At 41.1% G+C, this 22,546-nt stretch overlaps 1 protein-coding gene across 2 annotated transcripts in view; it reads right to left on the reverse strand.

The window, feature by feature from the left end:
• Positions 1-22,546, reverse strand: part of CLSTN2 (calsyntenin 2) — a 317,814-nt gene that overhangs the window by 219,811 nt on the left and 75,457 nt on the right. The window lies entirely within an intron of this gene.

Here is a 22,546-nt window from a genome sequence, read left to right on the forward strand (position 1 = left end):
TCCATTCACTATCAGTTGTGGCAGCACACACTCACACCCAGAGGACCTCCTGAGAGCCCAGCAGGAAAAGACAAATCCAACCCAAATCCCAAAGGCAGTGGGCAGGTGTAAGGTAACAAACTGAGCCAAGGAGGAGGAGAACAAAGCTGTTTGGATTTGACCTTTTTCAATTCAATCAAGACTGCAGAACAAGTCATAATTTTAATACCACAGCTAGCACAGGTAGCAAATACTCAGGTACAACTGTAACTTCCAATAAAGATATACCTAATTATTTCAGTCTCCCACTTTTTTGTTTTTAAGCATGATTTTGTCTATATATTAAACTCAACATAGATAAAAGAACGTTGTAATGGCTTTCATCATTCAGCAGAATAAAAAAGATAACTTAGAAATAACAATATGTTTCTCAGAATAAACTGCACAAGAATTTCACCATCATGTATGAAAAAACTACTTGACTGTAATTTGTAATTTAAAAAAAAAAAAACAAAATTCCCTGGAAAATGCTATTAATGGTAACCCAAACCATAATTTTAACAGACAACAAAATCTCAGTGTCTCACATAGATGCAACAGAGAGTTGCCCAGTAATCAGGTCACTATTGAACCAGATACAGGAAAGATGATAAAAACTGAATTTTATCTCATAGTCCTGCTATTCCCCACTGAAAAAGCCATTTTTTTGCACAGAATCACAGCAATGACAACAAGACCAGAAATTTTAATCTTCCTAATATATATAAAATATTAAGTAAACTTTACTGTGCTATTTTAAATATGGAAAAAAAACGTGATAAGTGTACCCGTTAAAAGTCAAGACTGCTAAATACAGACTGGAGAGCCATGTGAGTTAGGAATGGACTCTGGTGGCACAAATCAGCTCTGTCTGAGTAGGGATGTGGGTGAATTTAGGGCTGCCTGGTCTCGTGTGTGAGGTGACTCTTGGACACAGCCTGGGTGAGCAGCAGCTCAGCACAGCAGGCTGGGGGTGACACATCTGCTCCAGAGGCTCTGTATATGCTCCAGCCTCAGCTGGAATTGTCTTCCCTGACTCTGCATGGTCTTTGCAGAAGCCACAGCTAAGCCAAGGCTCTGTGTGTGCCCACTGGAAGAAGTCTAAGCCTGACTCAGAGGGTCCAAAATCCATCAGGCAGGACGAGCTGTACCCAGGATATATTGCTGTTTCCTCTATCACACTGTGCAAAAATACCATCCCCACCCCTCACATAAATGGCTTTGGACCCCCATTTATCAAACAGCAGCAATGTCCTCTCCTGCTAACCTGAACTGCCTGATGTCCAGCAGGTATCAGCCTTCCCACAGCAACCGGAATGTCGTGGACATCCTTTTGTGAAAATCCTTTCTTGGGATGTTTTTCCCTCCTGAAAAGCTGGGAGGCCTCAGGAACAAAATGTAAACAATGGTTATCTGCTGCTGTGGGATGCAACAGGTGCATCTGGGATTGGCCCATCTTGGATGTTTTTAATTAATGGCCAATCAAGGCCGAGCTATCTCGGACAGAGTCAGAGAGCTGCCTTTTGTTTTCATTCTTTTCTAGTCTATTTGAGCCAGCCTTCTGAGATGAACCTTTTCCTTCTATTTCTTTTTAGTGTAGTTAAAATGTAATATATATATAAAAACATAATAAAATAATAAATCAAGCCTTCTGAACATGGAGTCAGCATTTTTGTCTCTTCCCTCATCCAAGAACTCCTGTGACCACTGTCACACCCTGAACAGTCAGGGGAGCACACTCCACAAGAGATGATCCAGGAGCATAAAGGGTTTACCTCTGACCTTACAAGATAAGACTTTGAGATATAGGAAATGGATAATTTTGCTTTAACAGTTTGTTTTCCCATTTTTAAGGACAAGATCTAGAGCAAAAGATATTAATTGGAATAAAATGATAGGATGCTGATTAAAAAAAAAATCTAATTTTAAAGTAGATGTAATTTCAAAGATTTCAGGATACAGGTCTGTCTTATATCAGTTTTGCTGTATAAATAAAAATAAGGCTATGATTTCAATAGCCAATGCAGAATATACTGAAATAATTTTCATTACCACAATTATAAACTGCTATCAATACATTTTTTTTCAGTAAACATCTGTTTCATGTTCAGCCTTTCCATCGTAGCGGCACTGAGATAATTTTCTTCAATAAAACAATTTAATTTAAAGGATTTTATCCACATTTCACAGTCTGCTCATGACCCACTTCTTTGTATTTGAACTAAAACTAATCATATTTCCCATGCATTTTACAGAATAATAAGATCAGGAACTGAATATTGGAGAGAACGGAAAAATACCACAAAAGATGCTTCCACACTGCTTCAAACAACTTTGAAAGCTCCAAGTCTGAAACACTAAGTTTCTGCTCTGGAGGCACTGATAGCTTGAGTTTTGAAAATGTGCATAAGTTAATTAAAACAGAACGTGGCCTAAGCAAAACCCAGAGAAGTTTACAACCCAGGGTTTTTTCCAAAACTAATTCCAATGAGCAAGTCCAGTGAGCACCTTTGTTTCAGCAGAATCAGCAGATTGCATAGAGGTACAAATGCCACTCTGAAAGCTCTCTGCTATCTCCTTGTTATCTGATAAATAAGATAATGGGGTTTTTCAAGCACACTTTTTTTTTTCCTTTGAAGTAGACACAATAGCAATCTTGACATTTTGTCTAGCTGATCAGAGGAAATGTCCAGTTTGCTGGTTAGTTCCTGGTTTCACTGATGATTTGTATGTGCTGAACCACTACTGAAAGGCTCCCCAAACTTCAGACTCTCATTATCTCTGAAAAGAACTTTCAGACATTTAATCATCATTGCTACATTTTGCAGACCAAACTGCAGGGATGCTGTGTTCTTTAAAACTTTCTGCTTCTGGCAAGTCAGACTGTTGGCCTTTCAGAGCAGTGGTGACACAAACTGCTGGGCAATACCACAGTGGGCTGGATGATTTATTCATACCTCAGGCTCTCTTTTCCTGCCCTGTATCAAGCCACAACAGAATCTATACTGGACTGCAAATCATAATGACCTATGACCAAAACCCAAGGGCAAACCTGCCACTTTCATAGATACATAAATGATTAATAACTGGGAAAGGAAAGAATTGCGTGTGGTTTTTGCTATATTAAATCATCTTTCTAAAGTGTTTTGTAGTTCAGCTTGCAACAAGTGAAATCACAGAGGAATACAAAAATCTGAGCCTGCTATTTCTGCAAATGCAACAGAGAATGAGAGTCTACAGAGCAGCAGATTCCACATCACTACTCATGCTCCCATTTTCACTATGCCAAGAGAACAAACCCTTTATACACCTTCAAGACTTCTCCTCAGCCTTTTCCAAAGGAAAAAAAAAAAAATAACAGCAGAAATAACAATTGCTTCAACACAAAATTAAGTATTTAATAAATTAAAGCAAAGATTGCCTTAAATGGGATAATTCACTTTTTGGTAATGCAAGAAAATGCAATTCTCTCCATCCCTGTATCAGTTTTACCAGTATACGAGCCTGAATTTGTCAGGAAAAGTAACTTGATGTGCTCTGTGTGAGGCACAAGGAGCAGCACTGGCCATTGCAGAACTGTACAGATGAGTCAGCTGCACCACTGGAAGAACCAAGAGCAAGTGTCCATCCTCTCTCTGCACATCATTTCTCAGCAGACTGTACTCTATCAGTATAAAATAGCATATTCAAACAATTTTAAAAACTTCTTTATGTTCACAATTATCTGTAAATTATTTACTCTTTCCTACAGTTAATCCATGCAGGAAGTTCAAAGAGAACAACACAGTGCTACATCAGCACGTTTTTATCCCATGGTGTGCTACAAGGATGCCTACAAAGCCCAACTAAAAGCTTTCTACTAAAAGCCTGAACTTTTGATCCAAACTGGCAAGTTCAAGTGTTTCAAAACCACACCCTGAAAACACCACTGGTACAGCAACAGGAAGAGTTGTCCATTTTTAACCAGTTCTGTCTGGATGATAACTGCCAGCAGCCCTCACCAGCACTGCAGCTGCCAACACTGAGCTCCCTCACAGATTTCTCCAAACTCAGCCCAGCTTCCTCTGGCAGCAGAATGCAGGAATCACATCCCACTGCTCACAGGCAGGGGTGGGCAGCAGCAGTCACACAGAACACGAGATGCATGAGCTGTCCCTCACACAGTGCAGGAACATCATATTGACCAAAATACCAGAAACAAGCAAAGCATCAGCAAGGATCCAGATGGTAACTCTGCAAAAATTCCAGAATGTCTAAAGGGTGGTCCTGCAATCTCATACTCAGAGAAGATGGGTACATAGGGCAACGCCAAAAAAGTTTAAAACCCCAAGTATTTAAGGGGTTTTTCCCTGAAAATAGAAGGATACACATGCAGAACAGTAGATTTGTACTTGCCAGTCCTCCTCTTTATTCTGCACTACCCCCAGTCATTGTATCTGTGACAGTGTTCACAGAGGTCTGAGGATGAGGGAGAGACAAGACTCTGACTCCATGTTTCAGAAGGCTTGATTTATTATTTTATTATATATATTACATTAAAACTATACTAAAAGAATAGAAGAAAGGATTTAATCAGAAGGCTAGCTAAGAATAGAATAGGAAAGAATGATAACAAAGGCTTGTGGTTCAGACAGAGTCCGAGCCAGCTGACTGTGATTGGTCATTAATTAGAAACAACCACATGAGACCAATCACAGATGCACCTGTTGCATTCCACAGCAGCAGATAACCATTGTTTACATTTTGTTCCTGGGGCTTCTCAGGAGGAAAAATCCTAAGGAAAGGATTTCTCATAAAAGATGTCTGTGGCACTACTCTGGGAAGAAAACGAATTAATTTGATCATTCTGAGTGCCCTGATCAATGAAGCACTAAGACATTAAGGCTGCCAAATACCTTTGTTTTCTAAAAGAGCATCATCACCTCTCCACATTAATTAACCTCATCTCCAACTGTAATCCCAAACCAGCAAATGAAGCTAAGAAATACAGAAAATTTGAGTCACGTGGCACAGAAAGAAACAGGTAGAAAAAAATGTAAATAACTAACAACCTATACTCAACCACCTCTCACTTTTTAGAGTGTTGTTGAAGGGAAGATGGTAAGGAGGAAAAATAAAGGGGGAAATCCCTACCCAACCATGTAAGGAACCTTTTCCCCCAAGACACCAGGCAGGTGGGAGGTATCCCACCCTCATCAAATGAAGGATGTTGGCCTTTGCATACCCTGCAAGCATCCAGGGAAAAAGCAGCCACTGGAGGATTGTGCCTCCTGTGAAACTTTGCCTGGCAATGGCAATCACCTCAGAAACATTCTGCAAAGCTGCTATTGCTGCTTCAGCACTTGGCACAGGTTTATTCCTGAGCAGCAGCTCCACCTGAAGCTGCATGTGCTTTGAGCAAGTCCTTCTTCAAAAGCCTCTTTCTGCTCCTCAAGTGTTTTTTTTTAGTTAATGCTACCTGGTGCAGAGGGACCTCGCTCACCCTCTGCAGCCCTGATTTCCCCAGGTAGCAATAATCTACCAAAAGGAGATAGTTTGGATTTCAAAGCACTCATGCCTCAAAGTGCTAGCCTAAATCTGCCAAATTCAGTCCCAGATGGAACAAAACCAAGCTGAGCCAAACTGGAAAGTTAAACTGCAAATATACTCCCCTGCCACCTTGCCTGGGTTTTATTTCAGACACTAATATTTATAGGTCTACAGTTTATATTTAAACATTTACTTAAAATACACAAATTTTAATTCTTCAAAGTCTCAGTTATTCAAGTTTCCTCTCCCATTGTCTTTTTGTGTTTCTAACTCCCAAGGAGTCCAAATACACACTTCTAAATCTCTAACCCTGTACAATGCAAACCATGCACAGTGTGCCAGTCACAAAATTAGTCTGTGATTTGCAAGAGGCTCAGCTCAGAAACAGAAAAGAAAGCAGCATGTGCAATGATTACTCCATTTAAAGAGGAGGTGGGCAGGAATGAAAGTTACCACAAGATCAGAGAACATTTTATATCGATTAGAGTTTAAAGGATACCAAGAATAAAGAAGCCTGTTAAAAGTTATTAGTGAGGGGTAATCACCACTAATGAGTTATCGTTAGCAAATGCACTCTGAGTGAGTGATCTCAGGCACAAAACTCCAAGTACAGAAGGAAGGAGGATTTATGGAATATGGGTATTCACAGGGATGGGGAAGTTTACCCACCTCAGTACCAGATCCCTCTCTAGGGAATAATTAGATCATTTCCCTTTCTTTTTTTGTCTTTAATCTTCCATTTCTGAAATTGTTTTAGGACAGCTATTCTCACAAAAGCACAGTAAACAGAAGCACATGCCTGTACAAGTTCCATCATTGATTAGCTTTTACAAAGCATTATGATTTCAGTACACTAAGCAATTGCTGCTAACTTTGTGCAAAGCAGATCAATGCTGCCTTAAGGTAAAAATAACTGATCAGCTCCCAAATCTGCCCTGAGTTGCAATGCAAGGCAAGCAGCTTTTATGCAGCATCCTTTAGATTGTGTGATGCCCTGGGAAGCTTGGATGTCAAAACACACTTGGGTTAATTAAAACCAAGGCCAAATTAACAGTGTTGCTAGTTTATTTTCTAATAGATACTACATCAAATTCCCTAATATCAGCAAATTGGGGGTCTAAATTTGAGCTGCAAAATTAGTTCTAAACTTCAGCTAATTTAATAAGGATCATGGAGAGGTTAATACCTATTTAAAAGAAGAAGAAAGTTATAGTGGGTGCTGCACTTTCTCTTGAACCTCCTATACTTTGTCCAAAGTTCCTCAGCTTCCTTGGCATACTTCTCCTTTTCTTTCCTTTGAGGTAAGAATTGCAAATAATTAACAGGAAAAAACAATTTATAGAAAACAGTGCTATGTGCACTGAGGTAAAATATTTATTTTGCCAGTCTCTTGCAATAATTATAAGTAGGAGGAAAGGAGCGAGTGCTCCAAAAAGTAAAATAAAATGTAATTACTGGCTTATTTTCCTTCCTAGGAATACTTTGGGATCTGGTGTAAGCCTGGCTTTATTTCTCATTGTGACAATAAGAACCTGCAACACAACTGAAGGTGTGCAAAGCCCTTCAATGGTCTGATTGCTCTGGGCGTCGTGTCAGCTTGGTGGGAGGCTGTCACACTTGTATGGGAAGTGCCGAGTTTACCAGAGAATCAATGGCCTTCAGAGTTTGGGGGAAAGATCTCTCCCTGAACAGATTTTACTTAATACAGGTACCTACTGCATTCCACAGCCACGTCAGTGTAGATCCCAGGTCTGCTCTGGATGTGCCCCAAATCACAGCAGCTCTGACACACTTGCGGCTGTGAAGCTTCTTGATGGGATTTGGTGCAATTCTGAAAGCTTGGTCCAAGCACTATTTGCAGAGCACATTCAATACTTCCCCTAACATTGGTCACCTCCAGTCTAAACCTCAGGAGTTGCTACAACCATACAGCTTTGAGTAAAACAAGCCTGAAGTTTTCTGGGACCTCTGAATATTGAAGGGACTTTAAAAACTACTACATTCAAATGACTGGCTAAGGGAAGGAAAAGCATGATGGCCTCTGCTGCTTTTCTAAGTGAGGCTTGGTTTATTGTTTATTATTTTACCTGGAAGAATTACTTCCCATACAAGTGTGAGTCTCCCACCAAGCTGACACGATGCCCAGAGCAATGAGACCATTGAAGGGCTTTGCACACCTTCAGTTGTGTTGCAGGTTCTTATTGTCACAATGAGAAATAAAGCCAGGCTTACACCAGACTCCAAAGTATTCCTGGGAAGGAAAATAAGCCAGTAATTACATTAATGAAGGGTACTTAGTCCAGCTATCCACAGAAACATAAAATCAGTATAGTTTTCTCAGAAAGGATGCCCTTTAGTGACCCATGTTGGACAGATCTTCAGACCTTTACCTTAAAGCCCGTAATTATAAAACTACTGGTCCTTCAAGGTCTAAAAACCTGACAAATCCTTACATGTCTCTAAAGGAAATGCTTGTGATACATGAAAAACTCACAGTACAGAACAAGCCACCCAAACTGCGAGGTCACAGGAGCTGGGCTTTCAGGGAATGCTGCAGACACTGCCTTCATCCCCTCCCCATCACCAAGGGCTGCTCTGCAAGGAGGCTCAGGTTCTCCTCCATCCCCTGCTGGGGCAATGCAGCCCTGAGCTCCCACAGAGATTGGGTCACTCGTCAGTCCTCCAACCTGGGATGTTTGTGACTGATGCATTTCTGCCCTCCCATCCACCTCAACCACCTTCCTCTCTTCCTGCTTCCAAGGTTAGGTTATAGCTTCACATCTCTTTAATTTTGGTTTTAGTTTTCTAAAACCTCCCTCCTTCCAATTCAAAAAAATACCAAGGAAAAAAAAAAACTCAAAAAACTTAACCTCCATAAACCCAACACCAAAATGAAGCCCCCAAACACCCCCACCTGCCAACTCTTCTGTTTCTATATTCTCCCTTGCACCCCAAAGGTGATGGCTTGGTTTTGAGCTGCTATCGTTGTTCTCATACTCTTTCAGAAGGAAGAATTTTTGTCACCATTCAGCACAATTTTCTTCCGTAAATTCACAGTCCACAGCAGAAATGTCACATGAATGTTCTGCCAATTTGCTTTTCAATTTGAAATTCATCATTCCCAAACTCAGAGCAAAGCCCTCACTCAATTAAAGCCTCTTCACTGACTTCAATTAGACCGCTACTGATCCTGTTTCTTCCCACACAATTCTACCATAATCTGGTTACTTCCCACTGCAGCCGTCACATTTCTCATTTAAATCCCTAATCCCACAGAAAACTTCAAGTATTTGTACCATGCAGACTGAGCAGTTATCCCAGTGCTGAAAAAGGAATGGCAGAAAAGCACAATATTGCCTGTTCTTCTGAGCAGGTGTGGAAAAGCTTGGTGCCTTTTGGCCCCCTGGAGGGCTGCCATTGGTTTGCACAGGCACTGGACACCATCACGATGAGCATTTTGATGCTCCCAAGCTCAAACCACAGCAGCTCAGTGGCCAGCCTGGTTTGCAGAGCATGGAAACAACTCCTCAGTGACACATCCACGAGCAGCACTGGGACAGGCTGCTCTGCCTTGGGCTAATGCAGGTCTGAAATGAACACTGCATGTGCAGAGACCCAGATAAGCCAGTTTGGTCCCCCACTGCCTTTCCCCACTTCCCATCCTGTCTAGATGACATCCCACACCACAGTACTCAGCTATATCTGCTGTACAAAGGGTCCCTTCCTTACAGCACATTCCTGGCGCTCTCCCAGCTTCAGCTGGAACGTTTCTGGTGGCAACAATTCCCTGAGAAACTCCTCAGCAGCAATAACAGCATCTATTTACAACTCTTTTTCCCCCCTTCATATTTGTATTAAGGATATCCCTTTACTGCCCTCCTCACTGCTGAACATGAAACAAAAATTGAATTTTTTATCTGTGCTTGCATAGAAATCATATGTTGAAAATTAGATTAATGATATTATTTATACATGTTCTGCTTTTCAGAGTTCCTTTTCCCTCTAGTCCTCAAAATTTATCTCTTACTTTATTTAATTTTCTGTAAAGTTTCACTTAGTTTTGCTGTAGAGATCTGGAATGAATGCAGCATTGGCTGTGTACAATCAGAACTGCCTCTCATCTCTAAACTCAAGGATGTGTGTGAAACCTATTGGTTTCTTCCATATTTCTTTTCAAAACCCTCACCTTTCCCTTTCTTCTGTCCAACATGTACCCTTCAGTCCTTGTACTTACCTAACATTCATCTTTCCCCTCAGATTTTCCACAGATGAATATTTTTCCAAGAAACAAGTAACTTTTATCTCTACTCCTGTAACACAGATACAGCTTCTGGTTAGGAGTCACTGAAAGATTTGTGCTGTGAACACACAGTTCCTTCTTCCAGATAAAAGTTATGGAGTGAGAAATCACCTCATTCAGCACCTCAGAAGACATCCATGAAACCTCACCAAACTGCTTTACTCTGTCTGTGAGCTGTCATCTGGCTCTCCAAAACTGAAGCTGCCAAGTATTGGATGAGAAAAAAAGCAAAAGACATTCACAGACCAAAGGCAGCAAAAAGACTGGTCTTGAGACTAGCAGAGAATCAGAGACAAATAATGTCAGGTTCACCAAAAAAAGCACTGATTTTCCTCGTATTTTTATATGTGGAAAAGGACAATGCAATAGACAAGGGAATAAATTTTTTTTGAAGCTACTTTTACTTCTGATGCAGCAATAACTGAGTTTTCCTTCTCTTTAATCCTGTGAACAAAGAAGGACTTTTAAGTGGACTTTACAACTTAAAATTGCTACTCCTCCAAGGGATTCACTCTATGTTTACAAGCTGCTGGAAAACCAGCAGGAGTAGAGAGAAACTTATAATAAAACCTCATCCTCAATTATCACAGCAATTAGAGCAATTACAGCCAACTGTCTCCGTGGAATGTGACCGTGTTCACAGGGGTTTTTGGATGAGGGAAGAGATGAGGATCTGACTCCATGTTTCAGAAGGCTTGATTTATTATTTTATGATATATATTATATTAAAACTATACTAAAAGAATAGAAGAAAAGGTTTCATCAGAAGGCTGGCTAAGAATAGAAAACCAAAGAATGGATAACAAAGGCTTGTGTCTCCGACACAGAGTCTAGTCTGCTGTGACTGGCCATTAATTAGCAACAACCACATGAGACCAATCCCAGATGCACCTGTTGCATTCCACAGCAGCAGATAACCATTGTTTACATTTTGTTCCTGAGGCCTCCCAGCTTCTCAGGAGGAAAAATCCTAAGGAAAGGATTTTTCATAAGAGATGTCTGCGACAGTGGGAGGAGTAAGTGATCCCAGTAAAAGCTGGAGGGGTGCACCGAGGAACCGGGCTGTGACCCCTGGCTGGATTTCTCTGGTGATTGTCTCTGCTGTAGTTGGAGAAAACAGAGCATCACTACAGGCAGCACTGCCTGTCTGCCCTCATGCCTCCCTGGAGCCTGTTAGAGATGAGTAATGAGATGGTTGGCTCTTGTCAGAACCCAGGACATTGCTCTGACTGCTCTGGGTGACTCCAGACCCTGAACGGGGCTCAGAGACCTTGGCACACAGTCACAAACACCTGTGCCTTTGATTTTAGCCCATGGAAACAATCACCAACTTTGTGTGAGGAGTTACAAGCCACAGGGGTTTGAGTAGAATGTTAGTGAATTTGTCACAGGGTGAAAAAGTAGAATTTTGGGGTTTTAGAAGGGGGGTTCAAGAGGCAAGATGGAGGGATCTGGGTGTGTCCTGTCCTCCTTCTCCTCCATCTTCTGCTGTGATGGTGACACTTTTGGATTGCTTCAGGGTAGAGACAGACTGTCTAACATAGGTGATAGGTATTGGAAAATTATTGTCAATAAAGCACACATAGTTTATAGTATAAAAAGCCAACACCACCCCAAGGGCAGGGACTGTGCCACAACCCGACCTGCTGGACAGATCTCAGCAGGTCAGAGAAAGAATGGAATAGATAAGAGAAAATAAACAACCTTGAAAAGCAGAGCCAAGGAATCTCAACAACTTCTTCAGCACAGGGCTGGGAAAAAAGACCTTTTAATACCTCAGGATCCATTCCAGCAAGAGCAAACCTGAGAGGCTCTCACAATGAAGGGATGAGTATTTTCCGTAGGTCAAGAGAAGTTTTATAAATGTGCACTTATGTTATAGAATTGTTATCTCAGGATGGTCTGCGTAGTCCAGACTGCTATTTTTCTTTATTTAGTCCTTTTGTAGTATATTTTGTTAAGGTTTATTAAACCTTTTAAAATTTTCCAAGTGAGCGGTTGTTTCTCACAAGCCAGACAAGAGCAGTGCCAGTGTGGGGTGGAGCAGGGTACTCCCAGGATACACCCCCAAAATTCCCAATCTCACTCCCTGGGCTGGAATTTTCTGCTGTGATCAGCAACATGCTCATTAGGCCAGAAAGCAGAGATAAACTAAATCTGATTTACTATTAATGCCACAGAGGTCTTGTCATTCAGCTCATCAGGATGTAAGTCTAAGATTACAGAATGCCTAAACAAAGTTGTGCTTCAAAACAACCTATTTGACCCATTTCTTTTTTTTAATGCTTCCACATTAGAGGCTGTAAAGATGTAACACCTTTTCAGTATAAGTGAACAGTCTCACTGATTTGAGGTATAAAACTAATAAAACAATTAATCCTTTACAGATTCAAGAAGTCAATTCCAAATTTAGGATTTTAATTTAAATTTAAAAACTTTAAAAATTTGCTTTTCCTTTCTCTGGTGTGATCTTGTATCTCCAGTTATATAATTGGGTTTATTAACCTGAATTACTGAAAACTTGCCTGTGATGATAACATTCTTTTAAAAAGTGTTATAATTTTGTTGGTAATAAAATGTGCTTCTACTGTGAAAATTTTAATAAAATTTTAAAAAACCCACATATACTTTCTCAGGTAAGAATCACCAAATGACAAGACATCATCTAGAAGATGTATTGATAATAGTAAAATAGTTCTTTATGGAAAGTAGGAACACAAATTTCAAAGAAATAAAATAAAAAACCAACTGGAAGGTTTGTTATTATTATGTACTCAAATGAAACAATTGCATTTTCCCTCTATGTGCCTCTCTCAGGACAGGCAAGGAACCCTGTCCTGCACCTCCTCAAGCATTCCTTTCTCAAAATTTAAACCAATACTTAACTCACAAGGGAAATATACAAGATGACTTTGAATTTTGAAGCCTCTCAGAGAAATGCTGCTCATTTTCACACTCAGAGCTTGGCCAGGTAGCCCTAAAGCAACACTTCCATCAATTAACTGCATCCAGTTCCAACTACCAGGTATGGAAATGGGCCTCTGACAGTCCAGCAGGCCTTGGTTGGTACCTGCACAGGAGAACAATGTGTACTAGCTGGGAATAACTGGATATGCACCCACTGCCTGAGCATCCCACTGCTGAACCTTCTGGAAAGGGAAGTCCACTTGTGTAGGAAAACGAACATTCAGATTTCACCCCAAACCTGCTCTCCTTTTAAGAGATTTTTTTTTTTTTTCCACCTGGATTCCCAGATAACCAGCTCAGGTGTCAGCAGCTGCCTCAGGCTATTTTCCTTCAGTAAAACACAGAATGAAACCTAACATGGCTCTGGAGTTGAATATTATCCTTTTGGAACGCCCAGCCTTTGAGATTTGTCCAGTTTGCAGCCACTTGTGCTTCGCTGCTGGTGGCAATCTGAAACACCCCAAGTGGTAAAGGGAAGGATCCCAGCTCACAGGAGCATCCTGGGCTGCAGGAAAAAAGCATTAACTGCTTCCTCTAAATTTCATTGTGCTTTTTTTTCATGTGAAAGCTCCATTTCCTGTAAGGGATAAGGCATCATATACCTCCAGGACATTTAGATAGAAGCCACCAACACACACACTGATTTATTGCAGCTCCCTCAGAATCTCAGGGAGATTAGGAGGTGGTCAGAAGATGATCATGGGATTGTTTTCTTTGATAAAGATTTTACAGCTTGGATCAGTGGAAAAATAAGTTAATGTTGCTCAATATCAATTTAGTCTCTGTTTGGCCATCTCTTTAGCCTCTTAGCACCCAGGTAAGTTGCTTAGTTCATCTTTGAAAAGAGCAAAGGAAATATTCTTTGATAATATAAATATACAATGAGGGTTTCAGCATGATAAAGAATCTGAGCCCCAAAAAGTAAGTAATTTTCACAAAGCATGTAGATAATGATTACATTTATTCTAAGTTCTACCAAAAATAACCCCCAGCAAGATCAGTTAGGAACCATTTCCATGGAATAATTAATGCCTATGAAACTTTTCAACATTTATCATCACTTCAATGTACAGTCAGAAGAATGGATAACAAATGCACTGTCTGAAAGGAGGGAAGTTCTTATAAATCATCTGTGAAGTTAAAGCCAGGCATGAACCAAGATGTTTGTGCAGTAGATTTATTTAAGAATAAAATGTGATGCCTTCAACTTTTGTCCTGTCAAAAACATGTACAGTAAAATAATGTGCTTTCACTAATCCTGTCTTTCCTAATATTTGGAGGGAGTTTCCTCTTGCTCATTGGGTTGCATTCATTTTTTTCTGACAATTATGTAACAATTATAACAATTTTCAGAACAGGGAAACTGGAAGGAGGTAAGAGAGGAAGTGATCAGTCTTGAATCCTGTTTTTTAATTCAAATTTTCTCCCAAAGCACACACCACCTTGCTAGGTCTTTGGAGTGACCCTGTAAAGTCTCACTCCAGAACAGAGCAAGAAACTCCCCCTAAGGAAGGAGAGGAAGCTCCAGGTGAATAAAGAAGCTCAGGCTGCTGTGCTTCACCCGAGCTCCAAACCTGGAGCAGGAGCAGACTTCAAGGGAGAGAAGAGGAAAAACATTCAGCCTAAAGCCGAGAAGGAAAGCTCAGCTCCAACAAAGGCTCAGGAGGATCATCTCTTCCCTGGATTAACTGTGTGAGAAATCAGCTGCAGGTGGAAAATGAACTTTTATGGGCAAAGTCACCTCACAAACACTGATGTAAAATATTACAAAGCAAAGAGGGGCCCTTGTCAAAGGCTCACGCTGTATTAGCTGTTTTTTAACTCCTCGGATTTCACATGCAAATACACATTTTGCTTTCAGATCCTGCAAACCAGGTGCCTGTGCTAAACTATTACAAATCAGCATTATGAATTTGAAATCTTCCCATTTAGACTATTGGCACCTTCCACAGATTTACATGACTAAGGAAAGAGCATCAGTGTCTCACTAGGCAGGTAGGTTTGGAAATATTGGACTTAAAAGCACATTTAAATCTAGGCACACAGAATGTTTCAATTCACATAGCAGCCATCCCACACAGACCAGAACCCTTCCCTCCCAAACATGGAAAACCTCATGTCCAACACAAGACAGCTAAATTCTTTGCTAGTCAACAGCAAAACGTGCTGCTTGCAAATACAGTCCCCTAGTATTTACCGTTGGTAACTTCACACTAAAATCCAGCTGCTCCCTTAGAAACTGATCCCAGGCAGTGGGAAGGAGTTTTCTAAGGGAATTCTTCAACCTTTTGCAAGAAAAAGCACTTAACTCCGTGACCTTTTGCAATGTTTTCTCAGCCAGCTGCCAGAATTACTATTTTCTTTTTCTAATATACACTTTAATCTTCTGATCTATTGAAATGATAAACTGTGTAAGAAGAAAAAGAGAATTAACTACTTCCTCTAAATTTCATTGCGCTTTTTTTCATGTTAAAAACTCACCATTTTCACAATTACTATTCTGGAACATTCACAGACACAAATGAAATACTGTTTTTAGAGGAGCACAAAAAGCTTTGAATTCCATAAAGTAAAAGTTCAGCTTGAACTGTTCAATATTGAAATTTGAAATGTGCACTTGTGTTAAGTATTTCAGTTTCAGAATTTCAAAATTAAAGTAGAAAGGAACCTAAAATTCTTGAGTGCCCAGCTCTGTCAGCCAGGGAGGAAACTCATTTTTGTATGAATAAACCCTGACAGGATGCTGGCTTGGCATGTCCACTGAAAAGCATTACAGTAGAAAGAGTCAACTTAATTCTATTAACTGCTTCTAATATCCCCTCATTGCAATTTCTAACTCAGCTTCAAATTGTCATAATTGGATCCCATTACTGCTTCTGGGGTTTTTGGTAGATTAGAGAGCTGCTATCATGAATCTCTCTCTCCCTGCTATGTTGGCAATTTTTATATAATCAAGTGACTCCTTATTTTTCTAGGGCATAAATTGTAAGTCTCATCACCAAGGCCTTTTCCTACCCCTCCCTCCTGACTGGAAGGACTGATATCCCATAAAACTGTTCATTAGGACAGCCCAGCTGAGCCACATCTTCACTCAGCAAGAATACTGGAATATATCACTGCTCTTCATCTCTGCCTTACCTCCATTCTGCCTCCTTAGATAACCTTGGAAGAAAAGGCAGAACAGAGCATTTCTGTATCTCAAGAGTGTCCTTTTTCAGAGAGGATGCCCAGTGCAAGGCAGGAGGTGCAGAGCAGCCCTGGAGCATTCAGTGTCTCTGTCCTGGGCTGTCACCCCCACCTTCAGAGCACAGAGCCACAGCAGAAACTGTCACAAAACAACCTCAGCAGAGCCCACACCTGCTGTCACAGATTGCTAGAGTTCTATTACCATTATATTACAAAGGTTCCACATTGCCAGAGTTTTGTACCTCCTTGATGTTTCTTGTAGGCAGCTCCTCTGGGCACTGACTCTTCCTTGTCCTCACAAGAGTCAACTGGCTCCAGTTCCTACCAACCCACTCTTTTATAACACTCTGCAGATTGGCTACAGCTGTGGCCTGTTAACATCAGGCCAGCTCCTAATCCTTAATAATTGCCTCAGCTGCAACTCTTTAGGGGGTAAGATTACATTCTGTACCACCTTCATTTACCCACACTGCTTCCCCCCCAAACACACCTCTGGAGAGCTGTCTGGAACACAGCAGACCAGCACCTGGAGCCACAGCCTCAGCAATCCTCACCCTGGAACTGAGCTGTGCTTCAGCTCTCAGAGAAATCCTCATGGATCCTCCTACCTTCAGGAACTGCACTGCCAAACAAAGGCTGATTAGTGACCTGAGTGACACTTTTCCTTTCAAGTGTCCCCAGGGAAAGACACTCCATGCATCAAGAACACAACTGCTTACCAGAGGTGCCTGTAAAAGAGGCACTTCAGGCTGCAGGTCACACACACATCAATTATCTCAGCGGCTCCTGCAGCTCTGAACCTTTCCCGTGCTCAGCTCCACAATCCCCCCGCTGCCACCCAGCACGGGCATTCCCAACAGCACAACTACGCAGGATACACATCAGGAACACCATCTATTACTTTCTTCTTGGGTCATATCAAGACTAATTTAATCCCTTTTCCTTCCTTTCCCCCCCACCCCTGTTGCAGACAACTTTTATGAAAAATCCTTTCCTTAGGATTTTTCCTCCTGAGAAGCTGAGAGACCTCAAGAACAAAATGTAAACATTGATTTTCTGCTGCTGTGGAATGCAACAGGTGCATCTGGGATTGGCCCATGTTGGATGTTTATAATTAATGGCCAATCACAGTCAGCTGGCTTGGCTCTCTGTCAGAGCCACAAACCTCTGTTATTCATTCCTTTCTGTTCACAGCTTAGCCAGCCTTCTGAGGAAAACCTTTTCTTCTATTCTTTTAGTATAGTTTTAATATAATGTATATCATAAAATAATAAATCAAGCCTTCTGAAACATGGAGTCAGATCCTCGTCTCTTCCCTCATCTGAAAACCCCTGTGAACACCGTCACACACCCCACACCCCCCCCCCAAAAAAAGGAAATAATTAATGACTTGAGAAGGCACTTCTCAATCCATTGGGAACAATCCATTTTAACTTCACTAAACCCCTGTAGCCAGCAGAGTGCATTATGACAGGCATGTGTGTGCTGGGCCACATCCAAGTTAAATTTAAGTTGACACTGATATATTAAACAAGCAACTGAAAGTACATGGATAAACTGATTTATTATATATTAAACAAGCAACAGAAAGTACGTGGAATTAGATGAAACTTTTAGCATGTATCTTGGAAAAAAACCCCCAAATCAACAATTACTCTCACAGAGCAACCACTGGCAAAACCAAGCTCTTGGTAGGGAATGGTTTACTTTTTTCTGAAGATCAACAAGCATTATTGACAGAAGTATTTAAATATGATTCTTTTTTTCTTTATTGGCAGTTATTTTCTGTAGAGCAATTAAGACAAAGCTTGATTGCAAGGAAAGCTTAATTTGCAAAGAGAAATACATATTTCATGAAACCTTATAAGGTGTTTCTAACTGTGGAAATTGCCCTACCTCCAAAAAATGCTGCAATCTCTTCTTCTGGGGGGGGAGAGAGATTTTTCTATATTCTAAGTATCCACTCCTATTGAACTAATCAGTTGGTGATGCATGAAATTAGACTTCACCTGTCAGGGTGACCTTGTAAAGGTCTTTCTGAACCTATTATTTAACAAACACTCCAGGATAATTCATCAGGGAGGCCACAGAACTGGACACAGAGCTAACTCACACCTAAGGAACACACACATCTGGCTTTTTTGTAGCTCCGTATTATTATAGGAGCAAATCACATTTTGAGGAAACTTCCATTGAACCTTGACTTTCCTATGGCTTTAAAGAGAGAGAAAATTATTAAATATAAAAGCCTTTCAAAAAGTTCTCCTTTTTAATAATTTAAAATAATTTCCTGCTCCTGGAAAAGGAAAAAAGGTGGGGAACAGCCCCAGTGACCACAACTGCAGAGCCCAGAGAGGAAAGGAATTGAGCTCAGGTTGTGCTAAATTCAGGACTGCACCTGAAAATCCTACACTGGCAACCTGGTGGACTGAGACAAAAAAACAACACTTGCAGAATTCCCACTGAAATGAGAAGTCCCAAGGCTTTCAGGAGGAAAGATGGCTGTGTTTTTATTTGCAGGAAATAAAAAGGAAGTGGCCGCCATAAATTTAATTGCACACAACAAACCAGAATAGCTCAAGCAGCTGGCGTGACACATAAATTATTAGCTAATTAACAGGTGTCTTTACTATGGATCACAGCAGCTTCTTGCTGGTGGACACAGGACATAAGATTTTGACAAAACATACACAGCCTTTGGTTGCAACACATCATGAGTTTTCAGTGGGTTTTCTCCCTTTTCTGTGCTCCTGAATGATCTGGCACAAACTCTGTAGAATGGTTTCTAACTACTTTAAAGGGCTGCGTGTCTCCTACGACTGCAGAGGACATTTAAATGCCAAGGGAACAATCTAGCATAGAAAAAAAATGTGTATGTGTGTATATATAAACATGATCTCCACTTGTCCTTAATAAAAAATTAAGAACTCTACAAAAGCAAAGATGATCTCAGATCATCCACTTTCCTCATAAGGCTTCTTGCTTATTGAGTTAAATGCACAGTAAATTGATTTACACACGAACCAAAAGGTAGCAGAGGAAGAGAGAAGGTAAATAAGCCCTGACAGTTTTTTCTCCTTTTTACCCAGGCAGTCCCAATTTCTCTGCCATGATCCATCTATCCCAGCCATGTGCTGCAGACCGCCAGAGCAGGGGTATCACTGATATTTTCTGAAAAATCCTTTCACCAGGATTTTACTCCTGAGAAGCTGAGAAGCCTCAGAAAACAAACGTAAACAATAATTACCCAATTGCTTGGAATGTGGTTTGGAGGTTACTTACCAACAGGTGCATCTTGGATTGGTTCCATGTGAATTGTTTTTAATTAATGACCAATCCCAGTCCAGCTGCGTCAGGACTCTGGTCAGTCACGAGTTTTTAGTATCATTCTTGTCCATGATGTCTCCTTTCTCTTTCTTTAGTATATAAATTATTTTAATATAATGTCATCATATAATAAATCAGCCTTCTGAGAACTTGGAGTCAGATTCTCATCTTGAGTTTTTATTATCATTTTTGTCTAGCCTTCTGATGTCTCCTTTCTCTTTCTTTAGTACAGTTTTAGTATATTTTTTTTAATATAATGTCATAATATAATAAATCTTCTAAGAACTTGGAGTCAGATTGTCATCTCTCACCTCGCCCTGGGGACCCTCACAACACCACAACAATTGGTGACCACACAGGGGGATGCTCCAGTGCCCGCGGCTGAACACGCAGCTCCATCCCAACAGAACTCTTGCCATGATCCCGTGCCAGCCGTGGCCTCCTGATCAGCTGGGGCACATCAGGATCAGCTGATCCCCCCTCCTGCCCTGTCACAGTGTGCTAAAATCAGGGTGGCCAGGCTCGGTGACACCAGGGGTGTGACAGAGCCCCTGCAGGCTCTGCGGATCCCAGTCACCAGGGATGGGCTGGCACAGGAACAAAGAAGCAGCAGCCCATATCCTGGGGTAGCTTTATTTGGCACTAGCTTCCCTTCAAGCTCAAATCTCCAAACACCCAAGAGCTCGACTGGAGGCTTACAAAGGTTTTTGTAACATGTAGCAGGCTCCATGGAGTTGCCTAGGCCCCATGGAGGCCTGAGACATCCATAGGAATTGCTGAGTCATGATGAGACGCAAAATAAGCTCCTGTCTTCTGCCTTTTGGACCCCAGCTTATCTCTGAAACCCCATAGGTCACTTTCCCCTAACCCCTACTGTTGGACAAGTTTGGATCCCTTTATACCCTATAAAAAGAGGCTGTTTTAGCCCATTCCATAGAAGAAGAGCTGTTGCTGGAACCCTTCACAGACCCCTCAATAAAACCATTACTGTGGAACCCCAGGACAATTTTTCTTCTCCTCTCTCCTCTGCTTCCCCAACAGCCTGCCAGGCGCCTTAGCAAGCAAAGAGCTGGAATTCTGAGAGAGCTGATAATCACTAAAGAGCTGATATCCTTTGGGCTTGCTAAAGTGGCCTGGGTATTTGGGCACCCTGTCCCCAGGAGGGACTGAGCTATCCGGCCTGTGCTGCCTTGCTCAGGGGCAAAACCAGCCCAATCACCCACCCTTGACCAGAGCCAAACTCCGTCCTGCCACCACAATAGTTTATAGTTTTTATTTTAATTTTTAAAATTTTAATAATACTCAGCTTGGAGGATCCCCCCAAGCTACAAGCCAACGTTGATTTCCTAAGGACTCTGGTGAGGAGGGAAGCCCCAGCTCTGCCCAGGGACAAAGCTGCACTGCTCCTCCTCCTCCTTAGTGTTGTCCTGTGGGCAACCCCTTGGGTTCCCCACCCAGAGCTGGCATTAATAAAAGCCTTTTTAAAGGAGCTGCTCTCCTGGCCTTATTTATCACATCAGAGGGGCTCCCACGAAGCAAAGATGAGAGACTGCAGCTGACTGACTGCCCAGAGCACACTGCACTAACTCACCTTCCTCTGCACTGCTTTAAATTCCACCAAAGCACCATTTATAGAAAATGAACACTGAAGAAACTGAATGAGTTTGGGGCTGGCTGGGTTCACTTCAGCACAGACACAATTCTGGACAGAAATGACGGAATCCCTTTGTGAAAAAAATAGATTTGAAAATATTGACGGACAGAACTTAGCTCCAGAGGTGCTAATACATCCTGACAGCTAAAAATATGGAGTTGAGGAAAACACAATTTAAAAATTAAAAATATTTACATCCATTTTTGTAATCTTTAAAAACCAAAAATTTCATATGTTGAGGAAAGTTAAATGCTTTTGTTTCACTCAAGGCTAATAATTTTAATGATCACACACACACAAAAAAAAAGCCCTGAAGAAATTTCAGAAGCTAGCAGTGTAACAGAATCTCTATTACGCCTACAAATCCTCATTTTTATTGACTCTTGCAGCAATATCTTTGAAGTACAGCCCCAGAGAGGTGAACAGAAAGCTGAGTTTCCTTATACTGCACAGCCTGAATTGGGAATTTTCTGATCTTACTGTGTGTACCCATAGGGGCTACGAGAAAAACCACGCCAGCTGTCTGTGATCAGGTGTCCTGCCCTCAGACAAACACCACTGGGGGCAGAACCAAAGGCAGAGCAGAATCAACACTAAATTATCATGGCAGAGAAGTTTTTATTTCAATGCTTCCTTCACAAACTAATCATGTAGCAAATTTTTTATTTCTGGGAGAAGGAATGATGCTATATCATCTCCATCTTAAAAGGCATTTTTGTGCAATTTATTCTCCAAGGTGGAAAAAAAAAACCAAACCAAAACACAAAACCAAAAAAACCTCCACCCTAAACAAACAAACAAAACCTAAAAAAACCCAAATCCAAAACAAAACAAAAACCTCAAATGAAAACCCACACCACAAAAACAAACAAACAAAATAAACAAACAAAACCCCAACCAAACCAAACCAACAACAACAAAAAACCACACCAAGAAAAATAAAAAAGCCTCAAGGAAAAAATAATCAACCATGTCGTGCCCCCTCACAAAGAATAACTCATTACATTCCAGTAAATTATGGCCTTGAGAGCACTGAAGTAGTCATGAAATGACCAAGCTGTATTTATTCTCTCCATTTATGAAATGGAGAAAAAGCTGCAGCACGGAAAAGCTTTTCTGTTCACGGCTTTTTTACATTATTAACAAATACATGCTGGGTTTGTATTTGGAATTTGATGAAGATTATCAGTGTAATTTCACAGGTTCCCAGTGACACATCCAAGGAAGGAGTTTAACAGGGAGCTGAGCTGACATTTGGCTTGCAAAGCCTTTGAACTAGTGAGTGCATTAATTCCACTGCAAACATCCTAAGCCCACAAAGGCTTATTGCTATTGTTCCTGAATTATCCACAAGCTTTGAATTAGCACATGAGAGGCCTCCCAGAGGGTCACAGATCATTGGCTCTGCCTAGACCAGTCTCCAGCATGCTGATCAATACGAGACATAATTGCAAGGTCTCGAATAATTGGAGATTTCAAAGGACTGCTACAGTCTCTGCAACACACAACTGGTACAGAAGCATGTAAAAATACCACAGTCTGAGGGGACTGTAAAACAATGCTCT

The sequence above is a fragment of the Melospiza georgiana genome, chromosome 10 (assembly GCF_028018845.1).
Source record: "Melospiza georgiana isolate bMelGeo1 chromosome 10, bMelGeo1.pri, whole genome shotgun sequence".
NCBI classification, from domain to species: Eukaryota; Metazoa; Chordata; class Aves; order Passeriformes; family Passerellidae; genus Melospiza; species Melospiza georgiana.